This window comes from Eulemur rufifrons, chromosome 16 (genome assembly GCF_041146395.1).
Source record: "Eulemur rufifrons isolate Redbay chromosome 16, OSU_ERuf_1, whole genome shotgun sequence".
NCBI classification, from domain to species: domain Eukaryota; kingdom Metazoa; phylum Chordata; class Mammalia; order Primates; family Lemuridae; genus Eulemur; species Eulemur rufifrons.
In genome coordinates, this window is record NC_090998.1 from 60613738 (window position 1) to 60624471 (window position 10734).

At 33.6% G+C, this 10734-nt stretch overlaps 1 non-coding gene across 1 annotated transcript; it reads right to left on the reverse strand.

The window, feature by feature from the left end:
- Positions 1-9925: 9925 nt before the first annotated feature.
- LOC138397654 (U6 spliceosomal RNA) lies at positions 9926-10032 on the reverse strand. The gene has a single exon (XR_011235788.1). It is a non-coding gene; the product is annotated as a U6 spliceosomal RNA (small nuclear RNA).
- Between the last annotated feature and the right edge of the window lie 702 nt (positions 10033-10734).

Here is a 10734-nt window from a genome sequence, read left to right on the forward strand (position 1 = left end):
CACAAAAGAACAGAAATCAAAACACAGAGAAATGCAAAGGAGACATTGTGCCCACACTTTTCATCCTAATACAGCATAACCAAGAACAGAAATCTTGGGAACTTCAGAGCATTGTGACAATAGTGGATGTAAGTATAAATTGCTTCCATCTGCTGATGTGTGTGCTGTAATACAGCTGGACTATGTTCCTCAGATCTGCCCTCTAGCCCCAGGATTAATTTGTCGGGTATCTGAGGAGCAATGCAAACCTTGCTTGGCTTTTATTGCCTTCAGCTGTTCCTTTGCTACTCTGCCCGATGTGGCTGTGCACCTGCGCCTCATTTCCCGTGGCTTTGTGCAAGTGTTATTCAGAGTACCCTTATTCCCATCAATCAGCACCCATCAGGGAGTGGAGCTCTTTGAAATAAATGCTGACTTGTGGCATCTGTAAAGAGTGGAGTGTTGGAGCTAACAAGATGTCAAAGCAGAAGTGACAGAATAGAATCATGGAGCTGGCGAGAGTTCTCGCCATCTTCTAATCTGAACTCCTTACTTTTAAGATGAGGAAATGCAACCATGAAGAAATGAAGTGACTAAAACAAGGTCCCACATCAGCAAAAAGAATACAACTCCATATTTCAGGCCTTAATTAATGCAACTGATACTGATTAAGCATCTATTAAATGCTAGGCACTATGTGAACAATGATGAACAAGACAGCGTCCTTGCTCTCAAAATTCTTGCCACCTAGGGAAGAAGCTAGATAAGAAAACAAGCAATTGAGTGGAATTTGATAACTTTTATAGTAAAGATAAGCCTGTGGCGCCTTGTGAGCATGCAAGTGGGGCACCTAAGTCAAACTTGGAGCGAGTTAATAATTACCATGTACCAGTGACAGCTCTGTGCCTTCCATCCTTTTTGGTTTTAAATGGGAGTATCTTTTGCCATCGTCCTATGCTTGACTCACCATTGCATATTAGGTGTGTGGAGGATAGATAACTAAAGAGGACTTTTGGGTTCATAAGTCCTCAGATTGAGAGGTACTGTCCCTCCAGGAACTTCATTTGTTGAATCTCATCTGAGGAGCCTCATCTGCATCCTGGGATGATTTAGCTGAGAGATCCTGGCCTTCAAGCCAATGACACAATGGGATGAGACTTGGGGGCTCATGGGAAGAGGGTTAGTATATTTTGCATGTGGGAAGAATGTAACTATATTGGTTAGAGCGAGGGCAGACTATGGTCATTAATTTACAAAATAGTCACCACCAAGTCCTTCTCTGTTTGTATGTACATGCTGATCTGTACATCAACATGTGAGACTGAATTGCCCTTCCATTAAATTTGGATGATCCTGAGTAACCCACTTGGGCAATAAAATACAATGGAAGTCACATTTGGGGAAGTGAGACTTCATCTGGGCCTATGGAAACACTCTTGTTTGAGAAGCTCCAAGAATCCAAGCCACAGAGAGTGAGCACAGTTGACAGTTCTAGCTGAGGTACCTGCCTACCACCAGCATCAATGGCCAGACATGTGTGTAAGTCATCTTGAACATCCAGCCTCACGGAGTCTTCAGATGACTGCAGCCCCAACCAATGTCTGCCTGCAGTTGCACGACAGACTCCAAATGAGAACTGCCTGGCTGTGCCCAACCTGCAGAACTAGGAGAGACAATAACTCATTTTATGACCTCAAGTTTTAGGATGGTTTGCTATACAGGAACATCTGAAATAACCATCTAGGACTAAAGACATTAACTAATTTGCCAGAAGTCACGGAGTAAATGATAGATCTCAGATTTTAAATTTTTAAGTCATATTATATCACTTCAGAGTGTTCTCTCTTACCCACTATATTTTCTTTCTTTTCACTGTTAACATTTCAGGTACTTGCTATGTGACCTTGATCAAGCCTAATTATTTATCTGTGAAATGGGAATAATAAGTATACTTAGCTCATAATTTTTGTGCATATATGTGTGAAGTTAAATAACTTGTCCCAGATTATACAACTAGTAAATAGTAGAGCCCCGAATTTGAACATATGACATCCTTTTTTTAAATTTGAGTTCTTAACAATTATATTACTTCATAAAATCTATACAATTAATACCCAGTGCACTCTCACTGTTTCATGGATATTTTCATAAGCTTCAGCATCTAACAGTGTAGTGAAATTCACAGGGAACAGAAGTTCCTATAGGAGTGGTTGGGAAATGCTTAAACCATCCATGAAGAGACGGCTAAGATAGGGAATCCCCTTAGTCTATCTTACTGTCAATGAAAACTTTATTGAAATACAGTTTAAAATACTGTTAGATTCAGTCTTTCAGAGTGTATAATTCAATATTTTTTTCACAGAAGTATGCACTATCACCACTATCTAATTTTAAACTTCTCATCATCCACCAAAGAAAACTTTTATCCATTATTGGTCACACTTTATTTCCCCCTCTCCCCTTAGTCTATATTTTCACATTAAAAAAATAAAACATCTTCTCTATTTTTGTTTAAATATTAATAGATATTTAGAGCTATCAATAGGAGGAACCTAAGAAAAACACACAAACACATGGAAATTAAACAACACGCAACTGAATGAACAGTAGGTCAAGGAAGAAATTAAGAAAAGAATTTAAAATTTTCTTGAGACAAAATCGAAATAAAACACAACAAAATTTATAGATACAGCAAAAGCAGTGCTAAGAGGGATGTTTATAGCAATGAACACCTACATCATAAGAATAGAAAGACTTCAAAGAAACAACCTAATAATGTATCTCAAGGAACTAGAAAAGCAAGAACAAACCAAACATGAATTAGTAGAAGGCAAGAAATAGTGGCGATTAGAGCAGAAATATATGCAATTGAGACTAAAAAACAATATAGAAGATGAACAAAATGAATATTGTTTTTTAAAAGATAAAGAAAATGGACAAACCTTCAGCTAAACTAAGATATTGAAGGAAAAATACACAAAGTCAGAAAAAAGATATAACTGATTACATAGAAATATAAATAATTATTAGAGACTATTATGAACAACTATATGCCAATAACTCAGAAAACCTAGAGGAGCTGGATAAATTGCACACATACAACCTACCAAAGATTGAACTAGAAAGAAAAAATCACAACAAAGCAATAACAAGTAATGAGATGAAAGGTATATTAAAAAGTCTCCCAGCAAAGAAAAGCCAGGACCTTATGGTCTTATTGCTAAATTCTACCAAACATTTAAAGAACTAATATCAATTCTAACCAAATTCTTCAAAAACATTAAAGAGGAAGGAGTACTTCCAAACTCATTCTACAAGGCCATTACCCCAATACCAACACCAGATAAGGACTCACACAAAAAAGAAAACTATAGGCCAATATTATTGATAAACATAGGTGCAAAAACCTACAACAAAATGTTAACAAAAAATTTCAACAACATATTTTTAATAAAAACATTATTCATCATGATCAAGTGGGATTCATACCAGAGATTCAAGAATGGTTCAACATACCCAAATCAATGAATGTGATACATCACATTAATAGAACCAAGGGAAAAAAATAATTTTAACAGGTGCTGAAGAAGCATTTGATACAATTAAACATGACTTTATGATAAAAACCCTCAACAAACTGGATATAGAAGGAACAAACTTCAAAATAATAAAGGCCATATATGATAAACCCACAGCCAACATATCGAATGAGAAAAAAATTGGAAGTCTTTCCTCTCGGATCTGGACAAAGACAAGGATGCCCATTTTTACCACTTTTATTCAACAGAGTACTGGAAGTTGTGGCCAGAACTATCAGGCAACAGAAACAAAGAAAGAGAATCCATATTGGACAGGAAGATGTCAAATAAGCTTCTACACAAACACATGATCTTATATTTAGAAAAAACTAAAGACTCCACCAACATAATTTCATAACTGATAGATGATTGCATTAAAGTTGCAGGATACAAAATCAACGTAAAAAATTAATAGCATTTATGTATGCCAATAGGGAGCAATCTGAAAAATAAACAAAAGCAACTGTATTTAAAATAGCTATAAAGAATATAAAATATCTAGGAATCAATTTGGCCAAAGATGTGAAAGATCTATACAAGGAAAACTGCAAAATACTGATGAAAGAAATTGAGGATACACAAAAAATAGAAAAATATTCCATGCTCATAGATTGGAAGAATTAATATTGTTAAAATGACAATACTACTCAAAGCAATTTACAGATTCAATGCAATTCCTATCAAAATACTGATGGCATTCTTTACAGAAATAGAAATAAACAATACTAAAATTTATATGGAACCACAAAAGACCACCAATAGCCAAAGCAAACCTGAACAAAAAGAGAATAGCTGGAGGCATCACACTACATGATTTCAAAATATAGTACAAAGCTATATATAGCAACTAAATTGGCACGGCACTGGCTTAAAAATAGACACATAGACATGGAACAGAATAGAGAATCCAGATATAAATCCATGTAATAGGTCCAAATATACAGTTAGAAGAAATAAGCCCTGCTATTCAATAGATCAGTAGAGTGACTGTAGTTAACAATAACATGTTTTACATTTCAAAATAGCCAAAAGAGAATAATTCAAATGTTTCTAGCATAAAGAAAAGATAAATGCTTAAGGTGATGGGTATCTTAGTTACTTTGAATTGATCTTTACATGTTATTTGCATGTATCAAATTATATATATCACTATATATATTATGTATCGATAAAGAAGAAAAGAAATAGCTATATAATGTGTATCCTAGGGTAAGTTTCAGTACACTTATATCTTAAATAAGTTACTAGGTACCAAATTGTATTTAATCCATATAACTGAGAAACACTGTTTCACAGTTCTGTTTTAAATAACTACATCAAATTTCTGTGGTAAAATATGAATTAAAAGCTTTAAAAAATAGCCACCAGATATTGTGAGTAAATTATGTCATATTTGCAATAGAAATTTTACAGAATTTTGACTAATAACTTCTAATGGTTATACTTCATAGAAGCCCATAGTGCGAAAGTCTGTACAATAAAAGCAAAGGCTTTTAAAAAGAACTCAAAGTACTTGGTAAACCAAAGTGCCAAGTGGAAGACAGAAACAGACCACTGAGGCAAAAAGACAAACAAAATTGCTACAAGTAGGTACTGGATTTGTGTCTTTATGGCTGTCAGTGTTTCAACATTTAGTGCATTATTTTTAGCAAAGCACTCAATACGCATTTCAAAAATGACAAAAGCCACCATTTACCTACAGATCTATAATTCTAGGGATGAGCAAGGTGGAAAAATAATAGCCTTTGTCTACAATTCCTAAGGGTTGTCAACTTTCAGAGGTATAAAGCATGTCAAAGATGTCTTTTACTAAGGTCTTTAAAGTTTTGCTAAGGTTGGAAATAATTGCTACAAAATCATAGTTCTGATAAATCATTCTAGTAAAGAGTGTGAGGACTGAAATTAATAGAGAAGGGCTATTAATTCCCATTTTGTAAGAAGATATGATGAATCCCATTCCCAGAAAAGAAAACAGGGTCTGAGAGCTTAAATGACTTGGTGAGGGTCACCCAATAATAGGAAATAGAGAATTCAATCCTCGACATGTCTAATCTCAAACCAAAACCCTTTTTCCATTATACCTTCCCTATGGCCAGAATGTTCTCATGCTTCTTAAGAAATCGTGCCACAGATACTGAAATTGCTTCTTAATCCACTAGATATGGGAGTAGATTGAACAGCCAAAGCAAAATATAGAAAGTATTTACCAAAAAATCTTATTGTTCTCTCTTGAAAGGTGTCTGTGTGGTCTATATAAGCCATCTGTAATATATATATCACGTATATGTGATATGGTAGAATGTGTGTGTGTATATATATACATATAGGTAGTAATGATAATGTCTGAATAATCTTAAAAACTGAAAGTGTTTGGCATCAAAAGAGGCGATTTAGCCTATTTAAATAGATACAACTAACTGAAGAGTCAACAAATCCACATCCATACTCTTTTTTTAAAACTTTCCTACTGGGGAGAAGGATGGGGACCTTGAATATTATTTTTCAAAAGTGGAGGCCCAAACAGTTTGAAAACATTTATTTTTCTCAATGTTTCTTGGCAGCAAGGACCTTGTATTTTCAGAGGAATGGTTAAGGAAAAATACCATAGTCTTTTTTTTTTTTTTTTATAAGGAGTAAAACAGGAATTTCAGGAATTGTAGATCTATATAAATATTAAAATATATCATCAAGCATTCCTCATACTATGACCTAGATCAGTTTTAAATAGTAGCATGATTAGTGAAGACATATGCCAAACTATTGTAAAGAACAGACAATGTTGATTTCATTTTTTATTGTGCCCAATGCTAAATTCTTGTCCCTAATGTAGGAATTATAATCTGGACTCTACCAGTATAATAAAACATGGCAGATACGGTAAACTGTCCACTCATAGCTAATTTCCATCTTTATTTACCAACATGTCCCAAATTTATTCTGTGTAGCAATGTACCCAGTTCAAATATTTGCCTCCTGGAATTTCTTTTTAATAATGGGTACCCATCTGATGCAGTTCTTGCCGGTGAAGTGTAAGCAGATATCTACTGGGTGTGGATTATGGGAAAAATCTTCATTATCCTGATTAAAAGGGATAGTCATACTGATAGGTCCCTTTTACCCTTTCCTGTGTGCAAGGCAACTATCTAGCAACCATTAGGATGGTAGATCCACACTAAGGATGGCAAAGCAAAGCAAATGCAAAAGCAAACAAATAAACAAAAAACAAATAATAGGCAAGAGTTTGACATTGTGGAATGGTTACTCCAATCTTGGTTTATTTCCTTATTCCCTTCCTAGGCTTTTTAGTGAATGAAAAAAATAAAACCCATTTGATTAAAGAAAGTTTTTTTTTTTTTATATGGAGTTGAATTCAATCCCTAATGTGATTCACATATTGATACTCAACAAGGTCAGGTATTAGTAATTATCAGCTGTTCTGGATCAGCTTGGTTAACGTTTCAAGTGATAGTTCACAGAACTATCTTTCCTGTTTCATTTGATATTTTAATTGATGACCTGGTCAAATGAATCAGAATTCAATTACTATATTTATAAATAATAATAAAAAAATGATATAGTCCCACAAAATATACTGGAATTCAAAAGAAGTAGAAATATCAACAAGTGCTAATAGTAAAGATGATAATTTACAGTAGCAAAGAAATAGCTAGAGAAAGAGCAGAGTATTTTTGTAGATCATGAGGTAATATGTTATTATTATGGTCCTGGGGTTGACAACTACCTATCCTTACCAGTATATTAAATTAAATATGCCTGTCACCTGTAGGGATTGGAAAATAATCTGTCCATTCTAATGTGCATTAGTCAGACACTTCCTGTACAGTTTAAGTGCATATTTGATCATTACATTTTAAAGAAATGCTCAGAAACTAAATAGCAGAAGAGTGACAGTGACATAATGATTAAAGGGCTGAAAATTGAGTCTTAGAAGAAAAGGTTAAAAGAACTGGCATTTAGCCTGGAGAAGAGCAAAATGATTACTATTCTCAATTATAAGAAGTTTTTTTTTTTTCAATTTTTTGGTGTGACACTGTGGTAGAATGAAAAAAAGTTGTTACATTTTCAGAGAATTCTTGATCACCTATTCAATGCACATGCATATTTTTTTAATTCTACTATGAACCAGGCCCTGGACCAGGTAAATAAATCATTGTTCTTTTCTTTAAGAATTTCAAAGACTTGATACAGGATGAGGATGGTTGTATTCCTTAGGGTAAAGGCTAAGTTGATATTACAACTTAAATATCAATATTCAAATACTATAAAACTTGATTTTATTTTCATGTAAAACTTGATTTTATTTCATGGATTTTCATAATCCAGCCAGTCACAGCTATGGGAGTAGATCTTTTCTGGAAGATCTTCTCTGGAAGGCATTAATGACCCATTCCTTCTACCATGGTTCTCCACTTTTGAAGGTAGTATGCTTGGTCTCTGGTTGAACTGAGTCACCATCCACCCATGGAAGATAGGAAAGACACCAATGGATGGTATTAATTTTATTTTAAGTAAGTGAGGAGGAAGCTGCCATTAAGCTTACATTCCATTGTTGTGAATTTAGTCATATCACTATACCTAGGTACAAGGAAGGCTGGGAAATATTGTCTCCAGCTGGCAGTAATGTGTTCAACTACCATCATTTTATCATGGAAGAAAGAGAGAAAGATGTTAGAAAACATCTAGAAGTTTTCCATAGATATGAAATACTTGCATAAATATTAGCATATCAGTATTTTCATTCTTAAAAATTATCTGGAGAAAAGCCAACAATGCTGTTGGATAATTAAGTGATACTTTTTCTAAAATCAGAAGGGTGCATCTCATCAACTGTCTAGGTCTTGGTCTTGTATGAACAATAGTATATACGACTTGGGGTGTTTTTGACTATTTCTGACAACTTGTTTTAAGTCTTTTTGTCCTCTGAGAATTTCTATCTGTAGGAATGTATAGAATACTTAAGATTTCTGAAATTCTGTAAGTGAAGGAAGGAGAAGATCAAAGAGTAAAGTTGGTTTTGAATCTCTGTGTTCATTCATCTGTTTGCTATGAAGCTTTTAGTCTTAGGGAAACTTCTTCACTTAACTGCTGAAGCATCCAAGTTGTGGTTCTGTTTGTCACTTCTCATAGAAAAAGCACTTTGAGTCACCATATACTCTTATCATCTAATAAAGCTCAAGCATAAAACTATTGAAATCTCCCTATGATGGATCTTCTTCCTGCACATATTTTTTGTCTTTAATTTAAATGGGTATTTTCCACAACATCGTATCTGATTCTGATGTCATATGCAGTGCATTGGCAACATGTTAATGTGATTTAATAACATTGTCAGGCTCAAAATGAATTTAGTTCAATTCTTACAGCTCAGAACCATAAGCATTATAACAAGTTTGTAATATATGGTAAGACTATTAAAATAGTCCAAAAAAACCAGACATTCAAAAGTTCTTCTAACGAAATTGTTTATAATTTATTCATCAGTAGATATAATTTCAAATAGAATAAATCACACATCCTGCATCATCCTGTAAGTATTATTTACTTTTTACAGATCAATATACATGTTCTTTAAGTGGCTCTATCTTGGTGTTTTTTTTTTTTTTTTTTTTTTTTTGGAGACAAAGTCTAGCTCTGTCACCTGGGCTAGAGTGCCATGGCATCAGCTTAGCTCACAGCAACCTCAAATTCCTGGGCTCAACTAATCCTTCTGCCTCATCCTCCCGAGTAGCTAGGACTACAGGCGCGTGTCACCACGCTGGGCTAATTTTTTCTATTTTTTAGTTGCCTGGGTAATTTTTTTCTATTTTAGTAGAGATGGGGTCTAGCTCTTGTCAGGCTGGTCTCTAACTCCTGAGCTCAAGCTATCCTCCCACCTTGGCCTCCCAGAGTGCGAGGATTATTAGGCATGAGCCACCGCGCCTGGCCATGGCTCCATCTTACAACAATAATTATGGACACGAATTCTTTGAAAACAATAACAAATACTTGTTATTGGATTGAATAAATGAAAAAAATACTTATGATTAAGTCTATTAGATTGAATAAATTTCATTTTATCTATCTTAAAATAGATTTTTATAAAGCATATTTGTATAATACAGTCTTTTGCATAAAATGGCCAATTAATTTGACTAATTTTTTTTTTATTTTTTTTATTATTTTTTTATCATTAATAACAATTTAATTTTACAGAATCAAAGAGTCTAACAGTATATCTTGTTAGATACAGTATGTCCTCATAATGTATACATTATTTCTTGTACAATGATATGAAATAATATGGGAAATATTCATGATAAATTATTAAGTGAACAGTGCAAGTTAAAAACAACAGTTTCATATTTTTTAAAAATATGGAACGCTTCACGAATTTGCGTGTCATCCTTGCGCAGGGGCCATGCTAATCTTCTCTGTATCGTTCCAATTTTAGTATATGTGCTGCCGAAGTGAGCACTAATTTGACTAATTTTTTAAAGAAGTTTCCAATAATATAAAACAAATTAGTTTGACTGCTTTTTGTACTGATTGATGAATTGAGTAGTCATTTGAATCAAGGTGTTCATATTGAATGTGTGTATAAAGCCTTTGTATCTTAAAGTGCCAGTTCTATTAACTTCCATCTAAGAAAATAATGATTTATATAGTCTTAAGGTATTGAGACTCAAATTACATAGTACAAAATAATTTAGGCAGTCAGATTTCTGTGGCTAAAACATGGCCTCCAGAAACTTCACATATTCAGTAATTATAGCTTTAACGCTTGCAAGACTATTTTAAGTAATCACAGAGAAGAAAATTTAATGTTTTAGATATAGCTGAAACCACAGAAAAATTACGCCTACCTTTTTATGCCCAATTGGAGTAATTCTTTTCAAATTTACTTGGTTATTTTTAATATAGCTATAATAAATTTCCAAATAATTTACTCAAATCTGTCACTACAATATCCAGAATATCTGATTGCTGTTCAATTTTTCACTATCTTTTTGATTTCCTGACAATTGACTAGATTAATGCTAATATGATTTTAATAAGATTCAGCATTTTAATGGTGGGTTTCACTGCTGATTTTATAAATGTACCCTTGCATTTTTGATACTGTAGCAAATGGAAATATGGAAAAGCTAGCACATCTAAACTACAGCAGGACATTTAA